This window comes from Saccopteryx leptura, chromosome 3, assembly GCF_036850995.1.
Source record: "Saccopteryx leptura isolate mSacLep1 chromosome 3, mSacLep1_pri_phased_curated, whole genome shotgun sequence".
NCBI classification, from domain to species: domain Eukaryota; kingdom Metazoa; phylum Chordata; class Mammalia; order Chiroptera; family Emballonuridae; genus Saccopteryx; species Saccopteryx leptura.
This window is the reverse complement of record NC_089505.1, coordinates 110,773,300-110,800,735: the sequence shown is the minus strand read 5'-3', so window position 1 is coordinate 110,800,735 and position 27,436 is coordinate 110,773,300. Positions and strand designations below refer to the sequence as shown.

The 27,436-nt window shown below is 43.2% G+C and overlaps 1 pseudogene; it reads left to right on the top strand.

The window, feature by feature from the left end:
• Positions 1-6,307: 6,307 nt before the first annotated feature.
• On the top strand, positions 6,308-6,839 carry LOC136397594 (transcription and mRNA export factor ENY2-like; annotated as a pseudogene).
• Positions 6,840-27,436: the final 20,597 nt, after the last annotated feature.

The window sequence follows — 27,436 nt, the reverse complement described above, 5'->3', positions numbered from 1 at the left end:
AGGCGCGACCGCCAGGCCCAGGGGGCGGACGGGAACGAGTCAAGCGGGGCGCTCCGCCGGCAACAAAGGCCAATGGAGAGGGGCGGGGGCACCGGGGACCCGAGGCAGCGGCCCCTGGCGGTCACCCGTCACCATGCAGCTGGCGGGAGGGCTTCGGTAGAGGCGCAGCGGAACCGCGCAGTGGCGTAAGTGGGGCGGGGCGGGGACACCCCCCGCAGCAGCCTCTGGCCCTGTGTCTTTTACCCAAACAGATCCCTCCAAGCCAACACATAGCCTCCCGGTTTCGCACAGAGCCACGCGCACATTACAGGAACCCCACCTCATTCCCAGGTCCCCTTAACACTCCTAGCACCCCATCACCCAGGGGCCCTGCCTCCCACCTTTCCTCCCAATCTCTTTCATCCTTTACGCTTTGGCTGCAAAGCGACTGCTTCCGCGAAGCCCTTTCTCTGTCCCTAGTCACTGAACTCACTGACGCCACCCTCTTTTCCAGGCCGAGTGATGGGCGCTGAGTCCACAGATATGAAAGAGACCCTGCCTACCCTGAAAGATGTCCATTTTAATTTAAGTGCGGCTCCCAGACCTCTAATATATATGTGGGACCTGGGAAGCACCTGTCTTCACTTTCTCATCTAACTGCTCAAGCCTCAAGTCAGCCAATCTGCTTCTGTCTTCATCCTGTCACTTAAGACTTTTGATGTCGAAATGCAAAGAATAAATTTCAATTCTTATTTCTCTGCAACATCTGGCACTATTCCTCTTCTGTTTTGTTTTGTTTTGTTTTTTAGCCTTCTACTTGGTTTCAGCATTTTCTGAGATCTATAGCTGAACTCCTTTTCAGTCTTCCTCAGGGGCCTGCTTTTGCTTTTGCCCAGTTAGTAGTGTTCACCATGGTTTTAAACCCAGCTTCTTTAATTACACTCTCCACTTTCCCCTTGAAGGTTTCATCCATTTTATGGTTCAACTATCTTTCCAAATCTCTTCTTTTCAGACAAGTCTCAGAGTCATATTCCCAGTGTCTGCTGGACAGCTCCACCTGGATAGCCTACCAGCACTTCAAGTTAAAGAGACAAAAACCAAAACTCTATCTTTACCCCACAAATGTGCTTGTCCTATGCCTCCTGTCTCTGTGAATGGCATCTTCACCCCAGAAATGAAATTTCTCTCTCTCCCTTTGTTCTTTTCCCCATTCAGCTGTTCACCAAGTCCTGACTACTCTCACATGATCTCCTTGCCATTCTGATGGCTCCTTGTGGTAGTACAGACCCTTATAGTACCTTGCCCAAAGTATAACACTTCCTTGCTAGTCTCTCAGTTTCTGGGAAGATTCCTTCCATTTGGTCTGCTGCATTTGATAGGTGGTAAGAGACTCAGCTCAAACGTCACTTTTCCTTATATTCATTCATATGTATTCATCCATATGTCGTTGTGATACCTGCTATACATTAGATGCTGTGCAGAAGGCTAAGAAGTAAAGAGACAGACCATACCCTGTTCCTAACCATAGAGATTAATTCTGATCCTCATCATAGTATGCCTTGCTTCTCTCTAACAGAGGTTCCAAACAGCAGGCATCAGAGTAAGTGGAGAGCCCTACCTCCAGAGTTTGTGATTTAGTAGGTCTTCGGTGGGATCCAAGAATGTGCATTTCTAATAGGTGTCCAGATGGGGTTGATGCTGCTGCTCTGGGGATCACACTTTGAGAACTACTGCTCTATAGTATAAAAGTAAGAACAAAGACTCTAGAGCCAGACTGTTTAGTTTCAGTCCTGGTGCTGCTGTTTACTAACTGTGTAACACTAGGCAAATTACTTGACTTTTCTGTGTCTAGATTTCCTCCTCCCCTATTTTAGGGGGTAAAAAATCATATCCATATCACTGGGCTGTTGTTAATATATATAAAGATGTTAGAATAGTGCCTATAAGAATGCAGGCATTGGCCCTGGCCGGTTGGCTCAGCGGTAGAGCGTCGGCCTGGCGTGCAGGGGACCCGGGTTCGATTCCCGGCCAGGACGCATAGGAGAGGCGCCCATTTGCTTCTCCACCTCCCCCCTCCTTCCTCTCTGTCTCTCTCTTCCCCTCCCGCAGCCAGGGCTCCATTGGAGCGGGGATGGCCCGGGCGCTGGGATGGCTCCTTGGCCTCTGCCCCAGGCACTAGAGTGGCTCTGGTTGTGACAGAGCGATGCCCCGGAGGGACAGAGCATCGCCCCCTGGTGGGCAAAGCGTCGCCCCTGGTGGGTGTGCCGGGTGGATCCCGGTTGGGCGCATGCGGGAGTCTGTCTGACTGTCTCTCCCCGTTTCCAGCTTCAGAAAAATACAAAAAAAAAAAAAAAAAAAAAAAAAGAATGCAGGCAGGCCCTGGTTGGATAGCTCATTTGGTTAGAACAGGGGTAATCAACCTTTTAATACCTACCACCCACTTTTGTATCTCTGTTAGAAGTAAAATTTTCTAACCGCCCACTGGTTCCACAGTAATGGTGATTTATAAAATAGGGAAGTAACTCTACTTTATAAAATTTATAAAGCAGCCTAACCAGGTGGTGGCGCAGTGAATAGAGCATCACACTGGGATGTGGAGGACCCAGGTTCGAGACCCCGAGGTCGCCAGCTTGAGCACAAGCTCATCCAGTTTAACAAAAGCTCACCAGCTTGGACCCAAGGTCGCTGGCTCGAGCAAGGGGTTACTTGGTCTGCTGTAGTCCCATGGTCAAAGCAATATGAGAAAGCAATGAACAACTAAGGTGTCGCAACGAAAAACTAATGATTGATGCTTCTCATCTCTCTCCATTCCTGTCTATCTGTTCCTATCTATCCCTCTCTCTGACTCTTACTCTGTCTCTGTAAAAAAAAAACAAAAAACCACTAAAATTTATAAAGCAGAGTTACAGCAAGTTAAAGCATATAATAATAATTACTTACCAAGTACTTTATGTCAGATTTTCGCTAACTTTGCAAAAAAAAAATTCTCTATAAAACAACTTACTATCATTAAATCTATCTTTTATTTATACTTTGGTTGCTCCGCTACCGCCTACCATGAAAGCTGGAATGCCCACTAGTGGGCAGTAGGGACAAGGTTGACTACCACTGGGTTAGAACATTGTCCTGATATGCCAAGGTTGCCAGTTCAAAACCCAGTCAAGTTCACATACAAGAAGCAACCACTGAATGCACAACTAAGTGGAGCAACAAATGTATACTTCTCCCCCCCTAAAATCAATCAATAAACAAACAAAAAAAGAATGCAGGCAAAGTGTTGGCTGCTATCATAATTATCTGCCTCTTGCACTATATTTAAGTTCTTTAAGAACAGGGACCATATCAGATGCATTTCTGCCCCCTTTAGTGCCTGGCAAAAGCTGTGCCTAGAATGATCAGTAAATCTGGGTTGATCTGAATCAAACAGATGGCGTTACAACATCATTAGACATAGTAAGACCTTTTTACCTTGATGTAACTAAGCAGGAAGCTCAACATTCCATAAGAAGAGTTTAAACCCCTTGTTCTAAATACCAAGCCTTACATTTAACTTTGTGTAAAGGCAATGGTCACTATTCTGACCCATATCCAAAGTGGCTAGCAGAGTCAGGGCTGGCCCTGGCCTCTCAGTGTCTTTCTGCAGAGTGTCTCCATCACCAGAGATTTCACTGTTGGCTAGGCAAAGTGGTAAGGTATAAGGGAAATCCAGATCTCACTTTATTCTATTTCCAGTAACTCTTGCTGTACCTTCCCAGAAAGCTATTTACTCCCTGTGTTTCTACTTCAATTCCTACAACTCAGTACATAGCTAACTCGCACCCAAGAGCTTCTGTTGTGTGGGCCAGAGCCCAGGTCTTTCCATTTTTATACCTTCTCTACGATGGCCTGGAAAAAACAACAACATTGCATTTCTATCTATTTTTCTTAACATTTAGAAAACAGCCTGGGCCCTGGCAGGCTAGTTCAGTTGGTTAGAGCAGTGTTTTTCAACTGCTTGGTCCGTCTGAAATTCCGTAGCAGTCCACAAGAGTTAACAGTTGTTATTGGTTGAGAAACACTGGTTTAGAGCATCGTCCTGATACTCCAAAGTCTCAGGTTTGATCCCCAGTCAGGACACATACAAGAATCAACCAACGAAAGCATAAATAAGTAGAACAACAAATCGATGTTTCTCTCTCTCGCTTGCTAAAATCAATAATTTTTTAAAACTATATATAAAAAAAGAAATACAAGGAGACAAGGATGAATTCAAGTCAGTCTCTACCCCTAAGAAGAGACAAACATATAGATAAGTACCACCCAATAGTAATAGTATGTGAGATACATATGTAATTTTAGATTTTCTAGTAGACACATTATAAAAAGTAGAAAGGAAATGAGAAATTGATTTTTATAATATATTTTACTTAACCCCTAAAATTATCATTTCAACATGTCATCAATATAAATATTATTAACATTTTACACTCTGTTTATATAGTCTTTGAAATCTGGTATGTATTTTACACTGATCCTGTATCTCAATTCAGACTAGCCACATATCTGGACAGCACAGATGCTGATTTCAATGTAATTTTGAGTATAATGACAGAGGCCAGCATGGGTGCTATAGGAACTAAAAGAAGGTATATCTAACCCAGTCAGAGGGAATCAGGGTAAGTTTCCTAGAAAAGATTTCTACTTAAACAGGCCTGGGAGGATGAGCAGGAATTAGCCAGGCAAAGCATGGGAGAAAGGCATACGAAACAGCATTAGCAGAGAGCATGAAGGTAAAAAAACAGCACATATACCAGGAACTACCAGTAGTGATATTCTAGCATAAAGAAGGAAGCAAGTAGCAGTAAAAAGACATCAGACAAGTACACTATGCCCAAATCTGTCCACTCTCTTCAGCCCAAACCAGGAAAGGGTCAGCTGGGGGAGGGACAAGAGGAGCTGTCCCTGGTTCTGACACCAAAGGCAGATTCACAGTGCAGTTCCACCCAGGCTGGAACTGAACTGACCCAGATCAAGCCTACTTCCCTGGGTCTTCTGCAGCACACATGAAGGGCCCAAAGCCCTAAAACTGGACTAGCAGAACACGAGGCTGTTGAACAGGCTGCCCCTTAGTGTGCTGGAGAATCTTAGAAACATCCAAGTCTAAGGACAGAACTCTAAGATACTGAAATTTAGGATCAGGCATGGCCAGGAAATGCATCCTCTTTGAAATAAAAGTAGATGTAGATCTAATATACCAAGTGAATCACAAAGATGGTAGGTAGTTAACCTGTGGGATCCTATCTTGAACCCCTAGAGAATGTAAACTAACAACTCAATTTTCAACCTAGAATTAACTCCTATTATTTTCCCCCACCTCCATTAATCCATAATGGAGTGCAATAAAAAAATATTTGCAATAATATCACCTCAGTATGTGAATGGGCTAAGGAAAAAATAAAACAGTCTTCACAAGTAAGACTATATAATTATCATTCATTCTTGAGTAAGTCAATACAGAATAATAATTCTACATCCATTAATTTTAAAAAATTGTATTACAGCCCTGGCCGGTTGGCTCAGCGGTAGAGCGTCGGCCTGGCGTGCGGGGCACCCGGGTTCGATTCCCGGCCAGGGCACATAGGAGAAGCGCCCATTTGCTTCTCCACCCCCCCCCCCTCCTTCCTCTCTGTCTCTCTCTTCCCCTCCCGCAGCCAAGGCTCCATTGGAGCAAAGATGGCCCGGGCGCTGGGGATGGCTCCTTGGCCTCTGCCCCAGGCGCTAGAGTGGCTCTGGTCGCGGCAGAGCGACGCCCCGGAGGGGCAGAGCATCGCCCCCTGGTGGGCAGAGCGTCGCCCCTGGTGGGCGTGCCGGGTGGATCCCGGTCGGGCGCATGCGGGAGTCTGTCTGACTGTCTCTCCCCGTTTCCAGCTTCAGAAAAATACAAAAAAAAAAAAAAAATGAGCAAGAATGTAAATTTGTGATTTCCACATTGGACAGCTGTCCAGGCACCCACCTTAGAAAGAACCTGGATCACCAGTACCATTTTAACAACCGGTTTGCCAAATTCAACAAAAAATTAGGTATCGGTTCTGCTGAACCAGTGCAAACTGGCTGAATCCCACCACTGTATATATGTATTTCAAGATAAGTGCTTTGGAAAAAAAAAAAAAGAATAGGTCGCAGTAAAACAGAATAAGAGAAAAATTGGAGATGGTTGAAAAAAGATGTTGAATATATCAGTGTTGAAAAAAGATGAAGGTAAAGTCTGGGCAGACAAAGAGTGTGGTAGGTAACAGACCTACCACATGGGTCATTTCATCATTGGGAAGGACACCCTTCACCCACAATGATGGTGATTAGCAAGATGAACAAAGATGTGCAGATGAGAGCAGGGATTAATCAATAGTTAATAGAAACTGCAGAAAGAGAATGCCTCGCCTGACCTGTGGTGGCGCAGTGGATAAAGCATTGACCTGGAAATGCTGAGGTCGCTGGTTCAAAACCCTGGGCTTGCCTGACCAAGGCACATATGGGAGTTGATGCTTCCAGCTCCTCCCCACCTTCTCTCTCTCTCTCTCTCTCTCCCTCTCTGTCTCTCTCTCTCTCCCTTTCTCTCTCCTCTCTAAAATGAATAAATAAAATTTTAAAAAAAGAGAGAATGCCTCAAAGAGTTGCTGAGAGCTAAATTAATTGAATGTTGCTGAAAGAATCAACTGAAGGCACACTGTAAAGAGGTAATTAAAAAGAAAGGACTAGAACACCTTACTGTGATAACTTAGTGGCTGAAATCACAGCAAAAGGCAGAGCCTGTACTGAACTGCATAAAGAAGGAGCTTCTACAAAGAATAAGAACATTCCTTGCTCAGCATGCCAGCCTTTAAGATGGAAATACATCTTATGTTGTTTTGTGGTTTTATTTATGAAGGTACAACTTGCCATAAATTAGAAATCGACTTCTCAATAATTTTTTTTTTTTTAATTTTGAGAGAGAGAGAGAGAGGAACATCGATCTGTTCCTATATGTGTGCTGCCTAGGTATTGAATTGGCAACCTCTGTACTTCAGGATGATGCTTTAACCAACCGTGCTATTCAGCCAGCTAGGGCAATAAAATCCTTTTTTGTATGATGGTATACAGTTTTCAGTAGTGATGTATGTATCATATTATTTTCCCCCTAAGTGTTATTTTTTAAAGATTTTTTTTTTGTATTTTTCTGAAGCTGGAAACGGGGAGAGACAGTCAGACAGACTCCCGCATGCGCCCGACTGGGATCCACCCGGCATGCCCACCAGGGGGCGACGCTCTGCCCACCAGGGGGCGATGCTCTGCCCCTCCGGGGCATCGCTCTGTTGCGACCAGAGCCACTCTAGCGCCTGGGGCAGAGGCCAAGGAGCCATCCCCAGCGCCCGGGCCATCTTTGCTCCAATGGAGCCTTGGCTGCGGGAGGGGAAGAGAGAGACAGAGAGGAAGGAGAGGGGGAGGGGTGGAGAAGCAGATGGGCGCTTCTCCTGTCTGCCCTGGCCGGGAATCGAACCCGGGACTTCCGCATGCCAGGCTGATGCTCTACCAGTGAGCCAACCGGCCAGGGCTAAAGATTTTTTTTTTATTGATTTTATGGGAGGGGGGCAGAATGAGAAGTATCAACTCATAGTGGCTTCACTTTCATTGTTCACTGATTGCCTGTTATATGTGCCTTGACCCAGCAAACCCAGGGTTTCAAACCAGCAACCTCACCATTCCAGGTCAAAACTCTATCTACTGTGCCACCACAAGCCAGGACCCCTAAATGCTATTTTAATAAATATTTCATGAGCCTGACTGGTGGTGGTATAGTGGATAGAGTTGTCAACCTGGGATGCTGAGGTCCTGGGTTCAAAACCCTGAGGTTGCTAGTGTCAGCTTGAGTATGGGGTCACTGGCTTGAGTGCAGGATCAACAACATAATCCCAAGGTTGCTGATTTGAGCCCAAATGTCACTGGCTTGAAGCCCAAGGTCACTGGCTTGAGCCCAAGGCCGCTGTCTTGAGCAAGAGGTCAGTTTGAGCTTCTCTGGTCAAGGCATGTAGTGAGAAGTAATCAATAAACAACTAAAGTGACACAACTACAAATTGATACTTCTCATCTCTCTCCTTTCCTCTCTCAAAAATATAATAATAATAATAATAATAATAATAATTAAATATTTCATGAATAAAAACAAAAAGACCCTGGCTCAACGGTAGAGCGTCGGCCCGGCATGTGGAAGTCCCCGGTTTGATTCCCGGCCAGGGCACACAGGAGAAGCACCCATCTGCTTCTCCACCCTTCCCCCTCTACTTTACCTCTATCTCTTTCTTTCTCTCCCGCAGCTAAGGGTCCTTTGGAGCAAAGTTGGCCCAGGTGCTGAGGATGGCTCCGTGGCCTCCGCCTCAGGCACTGGAATGGCTCTGAGTGCAGCGGAGCAACACCCCAGAAGGGCAAAACATCGCCCCCTGGTGGGCATGCCAGGTGTATCCCGGTTGGGGGCATGCAGGAGTCTGCCTGCCTTCCCCCGCTTCTCACTTCGGAAAAATACAAAAAAAAAAAAAAAAAAAAAGATGGAGGTATTTCTTTAACAAAACAGAACTAAATAACTGATCATCATCAGCATGTTAGTTGGGAGATGGGGTGAACAGAAATAGAACTTTCAAAACTTTATTAGTGGTGGCCCTGGCCGGTTGGCTCAGCGGTAGAGCATCGGCCTGGCGTGCGGGGGACCCGGGTTCGATTCCGGCCAGGGCACATAGGAGAAGCGCCCATTTGCTTCTCCACCCCCCCTCCTTCCTCTCTGTCTCTCTCTTCCCCTCCCGCAGCCAAGGCTCCATTGGAGCAAAGATGGCCCGGGCGCTGGGGATGGCTCCTTGGCCTCTGCCCCAGGCGCTAGAGTGGCTCTGGTTGTGACAGAGCGACGCCCCGGAGGGGCAGAGCATCGCCCCCTGGTGGGCAGAGCGCCGCCCCTGGTGGGCGTGCCGGGTGGATCCCGGTTGGGCGCATGCGGGAGTCTGTCTGACTGTCTCTCCCCATTTCCAGCTTCAGAAAAAAATACAAAAAAAACCTCTTTATTAGTGGCAGTCAACCTGGTCCCTACCGTCCACTAGTGGGCGTTCCAGCTTTCATGGTGGGTGGTAGTGGAGCAACCAAAGTATAAATAAAAAGATAGATTTAACTATAGTAAGCTGTTTTATAAAGATTTATTCTGCCAAACTTAGCAAAAATCCGACATAAAGTACTTGGTAAGTAATTATTATGATATGTTTTAACTTGCTGTAACTCTGCTTTATAAATTTTATAATGTAAAGTTACTTCCCTACTTTATAAATAAATCACCATTACTGTGAAACTGGTGGGCAGTTAGAAAACTTTACTACTAACAGAGATACAAAAGTGGGGGGTAGGTATAAAAAGGTTGACTACCCCTGCTTAGCTAAATACCTCTAAAGTGATTTTTAAAATTAAGTCAGTAGTTAGAAATCTTCCCACAAAATGAAATATATCAAGCCTGACCAGGTGGTAGCGCAGTGGATAGAGCGTCGAACTGGGATGCGGAAGACCCAGGTTCAAGACCCCGAGGTCGGCAGCTTATCTGGTTTGAGCAAAGCTCACCAGCTTGGACTCAAGGTCACTGGCTGAAACAAGGGGTTACTAGGTCTGCTGAAGGCCCGTGGTCAAGGCACATATGAGAAAGCAATCAATGAACAACTAAGGTGTCACAACAAAAAACTAATGATTGATGCTTCTCATCTCTCTCCGTTCCTGTCTGTCCCTATCTATCCCTCTCTCTGACTCTCTCTCTCTGTCTCTGTAAAAAAAATAATAATGGCCCTGGCCGGTTGGCTCAGTGGTAGAGCGTCGGCCTGGCATGCGGGAGTCCCGGGTTCGATTCCCGGCCAGGGCACACAGGAGAAGCGCCCATCTGCTTCTCCACCTCTCCCCCTCTCCTTCCTCTCTGTCTCTCTCTTCCCCTCCCACAGCCTAGGCTCCATTGGAGCAAAGTTTGCCCAGGCACTGAGGATGGCTCTGTGGCCTCTGCCTCAGGCACTAGAATGGCTGAGATTGCGGCAGAGCGACGCCCCAAGATGGGCAGAGCATTGCCCCCTGGTGGGCATGCCGGGTGGATCTGTCTGACTGCCTCCCCGTTTCCAACTTCAGAAAAAAAAGAAAAAATAATAATAATAAAAAATATATATATATTTTAATATATATATAAATAATATATAATAATATATAATATATATTTTATATAATAATATATATAATATATAATAATATATAATATATATAATATATAATAATATATAATATATATTATATATAATAATATATAATAAATAATATATAATAATAATAATAAAAATATATATATATATATATCTCAAATGGTTTTACAGGTGAATTATGCCAAACAGTCAAGGAATAACAGATCATTTCAATCTCATACAAATTTTTCCAGAGAAGAGAAGATGGAATATTCCAAGTCAGTATACTCTTGATACCAAAACAAACAAGAACTATACAAGAAAGGGGTATTACAGACTAGTCTAATTAATGAATAAGGATGTAAAAGTCCTAAACAAAATAATAAAAAGCCATGCCATGGCCGGTGGTTCAGTGGGAAGAGCACCCGGCATATGGACATCCCGGATTCAATTCCCAGTCAGGGCACACAGGTGAAGCGACCATCTGTTTCTCTTCCCTTCCCTCTCCCTTTTCTCTCCTTCTTCCCCTCTTGCAGCTAGTGGCTAGATTGGTTCAAGTGTGGCCTGGGGGGCTAAAGATAGCTTGGTTGGTCCCAGATTTGCCTCAGGTGCTAAAGATATCTGGGTACTGGAGCATCAACCGCTATGAGGTTGCTGGGTGGATCCCCACAGGGGCGCATGCGGGAGTCTATCTCACTATCTCCTCTCCTCTCACTTGGGAAAAAAAAAAAGTTTGAAGACTAGACGGGAAAATAATTAAGTTGCTATTCAATTCACACATGATATGACAAATTATTATATGTGACACAGAGAGTTTGGCAAAACTAATAATTGAGATATTCTTTTTTAAAATCATTTTTAATATTTTTATTGATTGATTTGAGAGAAAGAAAAACATCTGTTGTTCCACTTATTCATGCATTCATTGGTTGATTCTTTTTTTTTTAAAGATTTTATTTATTCATTTTAGAGAGGGGAGAGAAAGAGAGAGAGAGAGAGAGAGAGAAGTGGGGAGGAGCCGGAAGTATCAACTCCCATATGTGCCTTGACCAGGCAAGCCCAGGATTTTGAACCGGTAACCTCAGTGTTTCCAGGTTGACACTTTATCCACTGCGCCACCAGTGATCAGGCTCATTGGTTGATTCTTGTACAGTATGTGCCCTGACCAGGGATCAAACCAACAACCTTAGCATATATCAAGATGACACTCTAACAAAATCACCGCGTGGAGGAAACTTATGAATCCAAAAAATGAACACCAATTATTTTTGTTTAGATTTTCATTATGCTTTCAAAGAAAGTCCTCAGGGTTTGGAATCGAAAAGGCCTAGATTTGAATCCTGGTTTGACTTACAAGCAATGTGATCTGAGATTACTCAACCTCTTCAACAGAAATGTGCTGACCACCAACCAGCCTTGAGGCAGGGGTGCCTGCAAGGAAAGCACATTTTTAAGGTAAAGCTAGAAAGAGTCCTTCTCCTCCAGAGTTCATGACCGAATGGGGAGAAGGACAAGAGAAAAAAAAATTACCATAGCCTCCTGACTGTTTGTTTCCCACCCTCTCGGGCCCATTTTCCCCACAGCTTCAAAATACTGTTTCAAAGTGAACATCGGTTCAATTTACTTGATTCATTATAGAGTCCTCCAGAGCTTCCCCGGTGCCCTCCTGATAAATGGACATAGAGTTCTGTGAGACTCTCCTAAGACCACTGTAGCGTGCTTCCCGGGCCTCCCTCTCACCATGGTGTCCTCTCAGGTCCACTGTGGCCGCAACCACGCTAGGCCTTCCCATGAGGATCTGATTGGTGAGCGTGTAGGAAGGACTGAGTATGCACAATCTAGCTCCTCCCTCCAGCCCTGATTTCAGCTCCTCAGACCCACAGAAAGCTTGCATTCCTGCTTTCCTCACCACCACCACCCATTTATTCAACTGAGGTTTCATTGACATTTAGTAAATTCTGCATGCTTAAAGTGTGCAATTTGATGAGTTTTGGCATATGTAAACATGGGTGAACCCATCACCACAATCAAGATAATAAACATATCCATCACCCTCAAAAGTTTCCTCCTGACCCTTTGTAGTCCTACCCCTGTTTCCTTTGCCTTCAACAAATAAAATCTTTAAAACAAAAAACTACTGTGAACATTTGGACATTTGCTTGGGTAAACATGTATCAGTGGGATGAGCTGAGTCTTACGGTAAGTGCATAACTATGTGTGTGTGTGTATGTGTGTGTGTGTGTGTGTGTGTGTGTGTGTGTGTGTGTGTGTGTGTGTGTGTATTTTTCTGAAGTGAGAAGCAGGGAGGCAGACAGACTCCCGCATGGGCCCGACCGGGATCCACCTGGCATGCCCACCAGGGACCAATGCTCTGCCCATCTGGGCCATTGCTGTGTTGCAACCGGAGACATTCTAGCTCCTCAGGCGGAGGCCGTGGAGCCATCCTCAGCGCCCGAGCCACCTTTGCTCCAATGGAGCCTTGAATGCGGGAGGGGAAGAGAGAGATAGAGAGAAAGAGAAGGGGAAGAGTGTAGAAATCAACGCTCTCCTGTGTGCCCTGGCCGGGAATTGAATCAGGGACTTCCACACACCGGGCCGACGCTCTACCGCTGAGCCAACTGGCCAGGGCCATGTAAGTGCATAACTTTTAAAGAAGAATTTAAATAACTTTGTGTGTGTGTGACAGAGACAGAGAGAGACAGAGACAAAGAGAGACACGGAGAGAGGGACAGACAGACAGGAAGGGAGAGAGATGAGAAGTATCAATTCTACATTGCAGCTTCTTAGTTGTTCATTGATTGCTTTCTCATATGGGCCTTGATGGGGGGAAGGGGAGACTCCAGCAGAGTGAGTGACCCCTTGCTCAAGCCAGAGACCTTGGGCTCAAGCCAGAGACCTTGGGCTTCAAGCCAGTGACCATAGAGTCATGTCTATGATCCCACGCTCAAGCCAGTGATTCCGCTTAAGTCGGATGAGCCCACACTCCAGCCAGAGACCTTGGGGTTTCGAGCCTGTTTCCTCTGCATCACCACCTGGTCAGGCTAAAGAACTTTTAAAGAAGCAGCCAAACTGTTTTCCAAAGCAACTGCATAAGTTTACATTCTCACAGAAGTATATTACAGTTGCTCCACATCCTCCTGAACACTTGGCATGCTCAATCTTTTTAATTTTAGTCTTCCAGTGGGAGTGAGATGGTATCTATTGTAGTTTCAATTTATACTTTCCAAATGATGGATTATGTTCAGCATATTTTAAAGTGCTTAGTTGCCATTTATATATATAGTTAAAAATTTTTACTTATTCATTTGAGAGAGAGGAGAGAGAGAGAGAGGTGGGGGAGAGGAGCAAGAAGCATCAACTTGTAGTTGCTTCCTATATGTACGTTGAGTGGGCAAGCCACAGGTTTCGAACTGGCAACCTCAGCATTCCAGTTCGACGCTTTTTTCACTGTTCTACCACAGGTCAGGAACCATTTGTATAAATATATTTTTCTAGGTGCAGTGTTTATTCAAATGTTTTAACCATTTTAAAAATTATTTTTATTTATTGATTTTAGAGAGAGAAAGGGATAGAGGGAGGGAGCGAGGGAGAGAAACACTGATTTGTTGCTCCACATATTTATGCATTCATTGGTTGATTTTTGTATGTGCCTTGACTGGGGATCAAACTGGCAACCTTGCCAACCTTGGATGCTCCAACCAACTGAGCTACCTAGCCAGGATTAACCATTTTAAAATTGGGTTATTTGTCTTATTAAATTGTAAGAATTCTTTATATATTCTAGATACTTGTTCTTTATCAGATATATTTTTTTCAAATATTTTCTTTCAGATATGGCTTGCCTCTTCATTTTCAGAGAATCAGAGAGAGGGATGACTAGGGACAGACAGAAGGGAGAGAGATGAGAAGCATCAATTCTTTGTTGCGGCACCTTAGTTATTCAATGATTGCTTTCTCATACATGCCTTGATCAGTGGGCTACAGCAGAGCGAGTAATCCCTTGCTCAAGCCAGCAACCTTGGTCTTCAAGCCAGTGACCTTTGGGCTCAAGCCAGTGACCCTGGGGTCATGTCTATGATCCTATGCTCAAGCCAGCAACCCTGTGTTCAAGCTGGTGAGCTCATGCTCAAGCCGGCGACCTCAGGTTTCAAACCTGGGTGCTCCACATCCCAGTCTGATGCTCTATCCACTGTACCACCACCTGATCAGGCCACAGTTGTATCTTTTGAAGAGCAAAATACCTTCATTTTCATAAAATCTAATTTATTAATATTTTTTCTTTTATAGTTAATGCTTTTGGGATTATATTTTTTAAATCTTTGCCAAATTCAAGGTCACTAAAATTTTCTTCCATGTTTTCTTCTAGGAGTTTTAAAGCTTTTGCTTGTACATTTAGGCCTATGATCCATTTTGAGCTATTTTTATATCTGGTGAGAAATAAAGGTCAAATCAAAGTTTTCTTTTTTGTACAAGACTATCCAAGTGTTGAAAAGATTGCTCCCATTACATTGCCTTGGCACTTATGTTGAAAACCAGTTAGCCCTATTTGTATGGATCTATTTCTGGACTCTCAGTTCTGTTCTATTTATCTGTCTCCATCTTTATGCCCATATCACACATTCTTGATTATAGTAACTTTATAAAAGTAAGTTATGAGATCAGGTAGTGGAGTTATCTATTTTTAATTAATTTATTTATTTATTTATTTTAGAGAGAGAAGGAGAGAGAAAGAGACAGAAACATCAATCTGCTTCTGCATGTGCCCAGACCAGGGGTCGAATTGGCAGTGTTTGTGTGTTGAGATATTGCTCCAACCAACCGAGCCATCCAGCCAGGGCGAGTTGTTATCTATTTATTGCTGCATAGCAAATTACCACACATTAAAATAACACACATTTATTATCTCACAGTCTCTGAAGGTCAGGAGTCCTGGCATAGCTTAGCTAGATTCCCTGCTTATTATCTCATTGGCTGTAATGTAAGTGTAAGCCAGGGCTGGGTTCTCTGGAGGCTTGCCTGGAAAAAAAACCCACTTTCCAGTTTGCATGTTTGTTAGCAGCATTCAGTTCACTGCATTTGTATAAGCAGGTGCTTCTGTTTTTTTGTTGGCTGGCAGCTAGAAGCTGCTCTCACCTGGGCACCCCCAACATGACCATAAAGGAGAGTGAGAGAAAGAGAGAAACAGAGGAACAAAAGGACTTTAGAGTGAGTCTGCTCGCAAGACACTTATATAATTTAATATAATCACAAAATCGTATTCCATCGCCTTTGCTATAATTTATTGGTTAGGAGCAAGTTACTGGTCCTGTCCACACACAAGGGAAGGCTTGAACATCAGGAGGTGGGATGAGTGGTGCTATCTTAGAATCTGTCCTCCACAGGTAGTATAAGTTCTCTATGTTTTTCTTTTCAAACTTGTTTTTGACTATTACAGGTGGCCTTTTGCATTTCCATATAAACTTTAGAATCAGCCCTGGCTGGGGGGCTCAGTCAGTTGGAGCTTCACCCCGACAGGCCAAGGTTGCAAGTTGAGCCCCGGTAGGGGGGCATGTGCAGGAGTCAGCCAATTGAATGCATAGCTAGGTGGAGCAGCAGGTCAGTGTTTCTCTCTCTCTCTCTCTCTCTCTCTCTCTCTCTCTCCCTTCCTCTCTCTCTAAAATTAATAAATAATTTTTTTTTAATTTATAGAATTTAGCTATAAATTTCTACCAGAATAACCTGCTGGGGTTTTTATTGGGATTGCATTTGATCTATAGATCAACTTGGGTACAAATAACACTTTAATGCTTTTGAGTCTTCTGATATTCAGCCTTGATCATAGTGCATGGCTTTATTCATATTGATTTTCTTTCATTTCTATCAGCAATGTTGCCTAGTTTTCAACATACAGATCTTGCACATCATTTTTCAAATTCATCCCTAAGCACTTCATATTTCTGATGCTATTTAAATGGGATTTAAAAATTGTTTAATTTCATTTATAACTGCTTAATTAGTAAACTTGGAGAAGTCAAAAACCAAGGTTGTCCTGTACTTATTATGACTTTGAAGGCAAACCTGTTAAATAAAAGAGAAATGTTAGCACTCACATTTGTCTTCTAAGCAAGTCTTCTTATCTTAGTCTTATCAGCAATACATTTGACATCCTTTTCTTCATCCAACTATATACTATCTATGCCTATTTTTCAGTTGTTTTTGAATTGATGTAAGGAAGAGGGTATAATTTATTAGCCCCCTAAAACCTCAACATCTTCATCTGACTGGTGAAACCTACTCATATTTCAACACTCAGCTCAAGGCTTCCTGCCTTCATGACAACTTCCTGACATTCCCTCCCATGTGTCCCTGCTTGTACTTCCTGTGGTGCATGTGGCAACACTTAGCTGTTCTCCTTTGTCAATACAGCTTTCCCCTTCCTCCTTCTCCAGCTCTCTAAATGTGTAAAAGTCTCAAAAGCATAAAGAAAAAACATAATTTTTTTATCTTACCAAATATCAGAACATACTCTGAGTCCACTTAAATGAATAGGCAAAGGGGAAAAAATTGATTAGAGGATAAAACAGGAATCCAAACACAAAACAAAACCCCAAAACAAACAAACAAAAATGTTTTTTAAAACCATAATTTATTTATCTTGGTAGCTCTAGTGCTTAACACACTGCCAGGCAGGCAGTAGGTGTTCAGTAAATGCTTGTAAAATGAATTATTATGATGACAAAATGACATGGCTTCAGTCTTTAAAAAAGATAATTGTTCATTATGTAATAGTTAATGAAATAACAGAAAATAGTAACATTATAACTATAATTTCTGGAGGAGGGTGGAGGGGGGATTAATAGTGATGGATAGAGACGTGGGGTGGTGAACATACAAAACAGTGTGAACATGATGTGTTGTGGAATTGAACTGTGCACCTGCAACCTGTATACTTTTGTTGACCAGAGTCACTCCAATACATTCAATTAAAAAATGTTATGACGATAAAAAATGTGTGTATATTAAAAGGTAATATGGCCTGACCTGTGGTGGTGCAGTGGATAAAGCGCTGACCTGGAACACTGAGGTTGCCAGTTTGAAACCCTGGGCTTGCTTAGTCCAGGCACATATGGGAGTTGATACTTCCTGCTCCTCCCCCCTTCTCTCTCTCTCTCTCTCTTTCTCTCCTCTCTCTCTTTAAAAATGAATAAAATCTTTTTAAAAAGGTAATATGCAAAATAAATTGTGTTTGGTATATTTTTTAACAAGAATTTTAAAACTGTTTTTCATTATTTTTAATATCTGATTTGACCCCCCACCCTAGACCCACACACACTGGTTGGGGGTAGGGTATTAATGTCACATGGAACACTGAGACTCTGAGGGCAGCCAAGTAAAGGCAATTGGAGAAAGCAGGATTAAACATGAGAAAACCATGTCCATATGCCAACTAAGTCCAAGGGCTAGGAAGAGGGTCAAGAAAAGAGATCACAGAGACTGGAATGCAGGACAGGATCACTGGAAGGACAAAGTGAAGGGTAGAGGGGGAATTCAAGCATTGCTACCTTAAATATCTGTGGGACACTATAGATTTCATCTGTTTAACACACATTAAAGAGCACCTACTGCATGTCAGACACTGTGTGCTGGTTTTACAAAGATGAATAAGAAAGTACTAAGCAGGATAAATACAAAGATACCTAGGCCAGTGGTGGGCAAACTCATTAGTCAACAGAGCCAAATATCAACAGTACAACGATTGAAATTTCTTTTGAGAGCCAAATTTTTTAACTTAAACTATATAGGTAGGTACATTCCTTATCGAGGTAGCACCCGCACATGGTATTTTGTGGAAGAGCCACACTCAAGGGGCCAAAGAGCTGCATGTGGCTCACAAGCCACAGTTTGCCGACCAGGAACCTAGGCCAATTATGGTAAAAGTGATGAAAATCAAAAACAAAGAGAAGATAATAAAAGCAGTCAGAGGAGAAAAGGCAATTACCTTCTGTTAGTAAAGGGTTCTCCAGAGAAACAGAACCAATGGGATATATAGAGGGGGAGAGAGAAGTAAGAGGAGTTTTTGTTTTGTTTTTTTTTTTTCATTTTTCTGAAGCTGGAAACAGGGAGAGACAGTCAGACAGACTCCTGCATGTGCCCGACCGGGATCCACCCGGCACGCCCACCATGGGGCGACGCTCTGCCCACCAGGGGGCGATGCTCTGCCCATCCTGGGCGTCGCCATGTTGCGACCAGAGCCACTCTAGCGCCTGAGGCAGCGGCCACAGAGCCATCCCCAGCGCCTGGGCCATCTTTGCTCCAATGGAGCCTTGGCTGCGGGAGGGGAAGAGAGAGACAGAGAGGAAAGCACGGTGGAGGGGTGGAGAAGCAAATGGGCGCTTCTCCTGTGTGCCCTGGCCGGGAATCGAACCCGGGTCCTCCGCACGCTAGGCCAACGCTCTACCGCTGAGCCAACCGGCCAGGGCTAAGAGGAGTTTTATTATACGAATGGGCTCATGCAATCATGAAGGCCAAAAAGTCATACGATATGTCATCTATAAGCTAGAGAACCAGCCTGAATCCAAAGTCCTAAGAATCAAGAGGCTGCTGATGTTAAGTTCTGGAGTCTGAAGTTCTAAGAATCAGGAGCTCTGATGTCTGAAGGATGTCCCAGCTTAAGAAGAGAGAAAATTTGCCTTTCCTTTGCCTTTTTGTTCTATTTGGTCCCTCAATGGATTGGATGATGTTTGTCCACATTGGTGAGGGTAGGTCTCTTTACTCAGTCTACTGATTGAAATGCTAATCTCTTCCAGAAACATCTTCAACACACATCCAGAAATAATGTTTTATCAGCAGTGATCTATCTAGTCAAGTTGACACATAAAATTAACCACACTTCTTCAAAGGAACTGATAGCTGAATTCCTAACAGAACAATGGAAGCCAAAATTAAAAAAAAAATTAAAAAATAAAAATAGAATAACATTTTCACAGCCGAAAGAAAAAAAACCCATCTAACTACATTACTATCAAAATTGTCCTTTAAGAAAACCAGATAGAAGGTGACGAAGACAATTTGACTTTGGGTGATGGGTATGCAACATAATCAAATGTCAAAATAACCTAGAGATGTTTTCACTAAACATATGTACCCTGATTTATTAATGTCACCCCATTAAAAGTAATAAAAAAAATTGTCCGTCAAAAATTAAAGAACCCAGGAGCATTTTCTTAATCTATTGAGACTGCTTCCTGGCAATTATCAACAATTTGGCTCAAATAAACTCATAAAAAATTTAAAAAGCCCTGGTCAGTTGGCTCAGCAGTACAGCATCGGCCCGGCGTGTAGAAGTCCCGGGTTCGATTCCTGGCCAGGGCACACAGGAGAAGCACCCATCTGCTTCTCCACCCTTCCTTTCTCTCTATCTCTCTTTTCCCCTCCTGCAGCCAAGACTCCATTGGCGCAAAGTTGGCCCAGGCGCTGAGGATGGCTCCATGGCCTCCGCCTCAGATGCTAGAATGGCTCAGATTACAGAGAAGCAATGCCCCAGATGAGCCAAGCATCGTCCCCTGGGGGGCATGCCAGGTGGATCCCAAGTCAGGCACATGCAGGAGTCTGTCTGCCTCCCCCTGTTTCTCACTTCAGAAAAAAATACAAAAAGAAAATAAAATTAAAGGACCCAATTCAAAAATTGGCAAAGAACTGGAACAGATATTTCTCCAAAGAAGATATATAAATGTTCATTAAGCACATGAAAAGATGCTCACCATCACTAATCATTAGGAAAATGAAAGTCAAAATCACAAGGAAGTATTACTTCATATCCATTAAGATGGCTATTATAAAAAAACAGAAAATAACAAGTGTCCCCAGTGAGGATATTGGGAAAGTGGAACACTTGTGAGCTGTTAGTGACAAGGTAAAACAGTGCAGCCACTATGGAAAATCATATAGTGGTTCCTCAAAAAATTAAGCACAGAATTACCATATGATAAAGAAATTCTACTTCTGGGTGTATAGTCAGAAGAACTGAGATATTTATACATTCATGTTCACAACAACATTATTCACAATAACCAAATCACACATTGGAATGTTTATTTGTTTTTTTGTGACAGAGACAGAGAGAGAGACAGAAAGAGGGACAGATAGGAACAGACAGACAGGAAGGGAGATGAGAAGAATCAATTCTTTGTTGCAGCACCTTAGTTGTTCATTGATTGCTTTCTCGTATGTGCCTTGACTGGGGGGGGGGGGGGGGCTACAGCAGACCGAGTGACCCCTTGCTCAAGCCAGCGACCTTGGGCTCAAGCTGGTGAGCCTTGCTCAAACCAGATGAACCCGTGCTCAAGCTGGCGATCTCAGGGTTTCAAACCTAGGTCCTCCGTGTCCCAGGTCAACAATCTATCCACTGCGCTACCACCTGGTCAGGCTGGAATGGTTTTACTACCTAAATATTGATGGCTTCCAATCTCTCTACAGTCCACACGCACCACCCTCAAATCCAGTTTGTCACCTTCTTCCTTCCCAGAAATCATGAATCTGCTTCTTTTTCTGTGTTCATTCACTTAGTGGCACTATTATCTATCCAGCTACCCAAGCCAGAAACCTGAGAGTCCTCTTAATGAATCTACAGTGTGTCCGTAAAGTCATGGTGCACTTTTGACCGGTCACAGGAAAGCAACAAATGACGATAGAAATGTGAAATCTGCACCAAATAAAAGGAAAACTCTCCCAGTTTCATACCTATTCAGTGCAGTGCGATGTGGGCTCATGCACAGATTTTTTAGGGCTCCTTAGGTAGCTATCCCGTATACCCTCTACAGACTCGTCACTGACTGATGGCCTACCAGAACGGGGTTTCTCCACCAAACTGCCGGTTTCCTTCAACTGCTTATCCCACCGAGTAATGTTATTCCTATGTGGTGGCGCTTTGTTATAAACGCGCCGATATTCACGTTGCACTTTGGTCACGGATTTGAATTTAGCGAGCCACAGAACACAGTGAACTTTCCTCTGTACCGTCCACATCGTGACTGGCATGGCCGTGGGCTGCTCCGCAGTATACAGGGTGTTATGTCATCATCTGCGCATGTGAACAAGCTGCCACATCATCCTACAGAAACTGGGAGGGTTTTCCTTTTATTTGGTGCAGATTTCACATTTCTATTGTCTTTTGTTGCTTTCCTGTGACCGGTCAAAAGTGCACCATGACTTTACAGACACACTCTATTAATTCCCTTCACTCTTCATCTCCACTTTCACCAAGTTCTGCTTTTTCTACTGTATGAATATCTCTTGGGGTTGTTTCATCTCTCCAGCTGAACAGCACTATCACTGCTCAAGTTCAAGCCTCATCATCTTTTGCTTGGGCTATTGCAATAAAACTCTAACTTCCTTTCAGCAGAACTTCAGCTTCAACTTAGCCATCAGACTACGGCCAGCAGAACTAACACAGATCAGACTCTGCCCTCTCCCTGCCCCCTCCATCCCCCACACCTTCGAGATAAACTCTAAACTCTTTAGAATGCCATTCAAGCCCTGTCCTGTCAGGAACTGGTGCTTGTCTCTGTAGTCCAACCTTGGCACCTTAACTGCCTCCCTCATCCCTTAAAATCTAAGAGAACTGAAATTACTTGTAATTCATCCAAGCAAATCATGTTTTTTTGTTTTTGTTTTTGCCTTCTGTGCCTGTGCCCATGATGAGACTTCCTGGAATATGTTCTTTCATATTGTTCATTTATAAAACTCTTGTTAATTCTTTATGAGACAGCTCTTTATGAGTCATCACTTTCTCTAAGTAGCCTTCCTTGACCCCTCAGCTGGGTGAGGAAGCTCTCTAAGGGGTCCCAGGTTTCCATGTATATATTCTCAGAGCACTTACCCTCAAAGCGACCTTGTTACATGTGTGTCCCCCAAGTTCACAAGTGAACCTTTCAATGTCCAGAGCTTGTATCTTTCATTTTTATATTTCCTGGCACAAAAAAAAGAATGTTTTGTAAACTTGTACAAACAATTTGTATTACAACTGTTAGTTTTTCTGTGTGGTTTTGTCCCTCTTCTCCTTAAAGATTTGCCACTAGCTTCTGGAGAATAAAGTCCACATAAAAAGGGAGGCAGAGTCAAGAGATGGAGAAAAAAGAGGAGGCACATGCCTTGTAAGAATGCTGATCAGTCTGACTTCCCTACTTGCTGGTCACCCCCATGTCCCAGAAGCGGGCACATGAGCCATTTTGGCTGGTGTAACACATCCCAGTGACTGATTCAAAACGGACATGAATGTGACACAAATGGTGGGGAATGAAGTAGGAAGAAGCCCATGCAGACTCACCTGAAATACAAAATAATGGAGTTCCCATAAGAAAGGAGTTCTATCAGCCAAAGAAGGAGGAAGGGAAAGCATTGGATAGACAAAAATTATAGCTACCATAATTTACTGCAAGGGAACAGTGTGTCTGGCATCCCCTTGTCCATCCGGCAAACTCTTCCTCATGCTTCACTCACAATCATTGAAATGTTTTTCTGACTCCCATGGCAAAAGTTGTAGTTTCTCTTTCTAAATTCTTGTAATTTTGTTTTTAACAGTAGGTAAAATGAAGTTAGGTCGGGATTCAAAATCATAGACATGACCCCATGGTTGCTCAAGGGGTCACTGGCTCAGCTGGAGCCCCCCAGTCAAGGCACATATGAGAAAGCAATCAATGAACAATTAAGGTGCCTCAACGGAGAATTGATGCTTCTCATCTCTCTCCCCTCCTGTCTGTCTGTCCCTATCTGTCCCTCTCTTCTCTCTCAAAATTGAACTCTTTGAAGAATTGTTTTTACTCTTCTATGTTCCTAGCACCTAAGCAGAACTTGGCATATATTAGGTTCATGATAAATGTTTGATAATGAATAAATATGGAAAGGGGGATATTGTGCTGATGAAAAAAACAATTCCTTGTTGGTGAGGTTAGTGTTAGCAAAATTTGCACCTCTGGTAAACTATATAAATTCCTAGAGGATAAGGGCCACAACGTGAAAATCTCTGTGTTATTCCTGTTATAACTCAACAAAAGGTTTTTTATTTTATTTTAATTTTTAAAGTAAACTGGTTTTTTTTTCCTTTTTTCTTTTTTTTTTAATTTTTATTTTATTTATTCATTTTAGAGAGCAGAGAGAGAGACAGAGAGAGAGAGGGAGAGAGAGAGAGAGGAGAGAGAGATAGGGAGGAGGAGCAGGAAGCATCAACTCCCATATGTGCCTTGACCAGGCAAGCCCAGGGTTTCGAACCGGTGACCTCAGCATTTCCAGGTCGACGCTTTATCCCCTGTGCCACCACAGGTCAGGCCAAAAGGGTTTTTTTGAGAATTTTTTTTAAAAGACCTAAGATTGGATATCTGCAGGATGGGTGAATTTAAGTAGCTCCTCCTCTGGAGTAGTCAGTCTTATAAAAGCATGTGTGCATACTGCCCTCTGGAGACTGCAGATTTTTCTCAAAACTTCACTTAAATAGATATTCCCTTTAAGAGCTATACCCAGGCTCTGGCTGGGTAGCTCAGCTGGTTAGAGTGTTGTCCCCAATATGTTAAGGTTGTGGTGGGTTTGATCCCTGGTCAGGGCACATACAAGAACCAACCAGTAGCCTGACCTGTGGTGGCGCTGGGAATAAAGCATCAGCCTAGAACGCTGAGGTCACCAGTTCGAAGCCCTGGGCTTGCCTGGTCAAGGCACATATGGGAGTTTATGCTTCCTGCTCTTCCCCCCTACTCTCTCTCTCTCTCTCTCTCTCTCTCTCTCTCTCTCTCTCACTCTTCTCTTTAAAAAAAATGAATAACTAAAATCTTTAAAAAAAAAAAACAATGATAGAGGGAAGTAAAGAGAAAAACAAAGCTTAAAAAAAAAAAGAATCAACCAGTGAATGAATAAAGGGAACAACAAATCAATGTTTCTCTCTCTCTCTCTCTCTCTCTCTCTCTCAAGTCAATAAATAAAAATTTAAGGAATAAAAAAAGGCACTGTACCCAGAACTCTGATGAATCTTATAAAAGTTTTCATATGTGAAATGTTGTGAGAAGTTCTTCTAAAATTTCCAAATAACAATTTCTAAAAAGAAGGCGACTAAGGAGTTAAAAACACATTTTCCCACTGTTTTTCTTTCTCAAATTTTTTAAATTGAGAAAATTATTTTTTAAAAGTAACCATGTGTATTGTCATAACAGTATACTCCATATTTATCACACAATTGACAATAAAAACAACTTTTGGCACAAGAATGCCAATTTATTCTTTTTTGGACACAAAAACACAAAATATCCCTGCAGGCCAAAAAAAAAATTGTAAAATTTAAACAATCATCATCTTATCTCAACATGGGTATACCACCTCTCCCTTAATAGTTTAGAAAGTACCTCGTATTGCTAGAGACATACATCCAGTCCAAATTTAATAAAATACATTTTAAAACATTACATGTTTAACAATATAGAAACAAAAATTACACCATTAGTCAAATGAACAAATGCAAACATTTTCAGCCACTAGACACAGAAAGAGCATGACTATGTCAATAGCAAGGGATAAGAAAATGGTTAATCAATCGCAAGGATCTTCCCTTTAATTCTACAAGGAAAAATCCTTGAAGTTGATGCTGTATTGATACAATGCCCTCAGCCTCCACTTTCTTAAAATGAAAGCAGAGTTACCACCTTGCTATTGAGCAAGAAAACCTTACAGCATATCCACAAAGGGTTGCTAGGGCAGGGTAGAGAGGGTGAGCCTTGTTAAAAAGTGGATTACCATTTCCCGCAGGAAGGGTAGGTTAGCTGAGCATGTAGCTAAGCTCTGATATAGGCTGGACACCAGTTCCTAAAATACAGACCATATAGAGTATGTCTGCTCGTAAATCATCACCTTTGGAAGCAGCAAATAGAATTTACAGTAAGAATGAATGTGTTCTGCCTGCCTAGAAGTAGCTGCGTTAAGCCAGCTAGTTCTCTTTATAAATTTCCCAGGGTTCAACAGCTAACAACAAAATATAATTGGTTCAACATTTGGATCTTCACCACTCTTTTAATGTCCCCGCACCTTGTCCCCAAATTGTTACTCTTTAGCATTGCTACATTTAAATCTTTCACACTACATGACAGTGCCTAAACAGGCTGCATTGTAAAAAAAACCCCCAAGCATCCTAAACCTACTTTTAGAGAATGCACACCTCCCATTGATTGACACATGCATAACGATTCAGTCAGTCCAGAGGGTTACAAATTCAAATGGTCAAGCCCAATTAAAACTATGCATTCAGACTTGCTTGCAATAGTATTGCTGCAACTCTGATTCTGCAGCAGTTATTTCTTCTCTTCATTTTTTTCCAGTGATTACTTCTTCAAGATTTAACCCTCAGCAAGTTTTTTCCAATAATCTCAGGTCTTTCATATTTCTTTCCTTTTGTCCAAAATGACAGCGTTGCACCCTTAAAGGTACTGTTTTCCTATAAAAATAGGCCTCCCGGCTTTTCCTCCACCACCACACTCATTTGACCCAGTGTGTTAGGACTGACTGAGGTTGTACAAACTGTAGAGTTCAAGGTTGAGCGTGTAGCACAACTGCAGGCAAGTGAATCAGGGCTTCCAGGCACCCTGCTTTGCTCCCTGCTCTATTCATGCCAGGAGATGGTGAGAAGTGAAGTTTCTTCTTCTGTGCGTTAACAAGCAAGCTTGAGGCACTCAAGTGCAGGTGTGGTGCCCGCTGGCCAGCCAGCCAGCCACCAAGAGTTCTTCACATCCTAGACTCTGGCGAGTCCTCCTCCTAAAAAAAGCTTGTTTTTCCTCCTCTTGGGTCCAGGGTGGCCATGCTGAAGGATATTTTCTGTGCTCTCCCTGAACAAGTGTGAATAAAAGCAGTAGCCAGCCCCTCACCAACATCTCCTGATTTGTAGTAGCCAAGTGAGGTATTTGCAAGAAAGGAAAACCTTAAGAAATTAACATCTGCCATCTCTTCACTATATTGTGCCTCAATTACAGAGCTTGCTTTCATCTCACTGTATGCAGAGAAATAAGGATGTCTGCACTCCGCTTAATGAGCTACAGGACCCTATATACATTATATAACTCTCAGACACCAGACACCAGTCCCAGCAAACACTGGTGGCGCCGCTGATCAACAGCACATAGAAATGTAAACTTCAAATGTATTTACAAGCTTGTTTAAAAGACTGAAGAAAAACAGGGCTTTATATTGCTGGGATTTTGAGAAGGCTAGTTTAAAAGATTTGGACCGGCTAATAAGTTCAAGCAAACACCCTTCACCATCATATTCAGTGTTTCCATACAGAGGGGGCAAATTCGGTTTACCGCATTGTGTCTATCTCTTCCCCCAGCACCTTCCTCATCCATGTGGAGTGTGGCTCTGAGCCTTTTATCCCCTTTTCCAGCTCTCACTCCTGAGGTCCCAGGATAGAGAGTTATAAGCCAGTGAAATCTGGGCTGGGCAATACTGGCTGAACTATCAAGACTCTATGTAACTGTTGTCCATTTACAAAGTATTATCTATACTAAATACAAAATACATTTTCCCCTACATTGTCACTGGTATTTGCTTTAGATCGACTCCCTTTGCTTGGACACGTAAGGAATCCCATCATCCCGTGAATGGAATCCAGTGTCTATTAAGAATAATCAACCTTTCTATTCAGTATTACTTTACTAAAAACAAGGAAACCTCACCACGTACATTTCAGGTTGAAAGAGAAGCACAAAATTTGCACTGTGAGTAATTACATAGAAACCTTGATTCCCAGGAAAAAGTTTTAAATGCTGGTACGTTTTTGCAAGTTGCAGCATCACTCAATGTGCCTTAAGGATTGGCAAAGCCGACCCAGTAAGGAAGCATCCTGGCTCTAGCTTATTTTAAAACAAAGTGACAGGACACCAACTGTGGCTATAAAACAGATAAAAAATAATTCTTTAAAAAAGGCATGGAAAGGCCCTGGCCGGTTGGCTCAGTGGTAGAGCGTCGGCCTGGCGTGCGGAAGTTCCGGGTTCGATTTCCGGCCAGGGCACACAGGGGAGGCGCCCATCTGCTTCTCCACCCTTCCCCCTCTCCTTCCTCTCTGTCTCTCTCTTCCCCTCCCGCAGCCGAGGCTCCACTGGAGCAAAAGATGGCCCAGGCGCTGGGGATGGCTCCTTGGCCTCTGCCCCAGGCGCTGGAGTGGCTCTGGTCATGACAGAGCAACGGCCCGGATGGGCAGAGCATCGCCCCCTGGTGGGCGTGCCGGATGGATCCCGGTCGGGCGCATGCGGGAGTCTGTT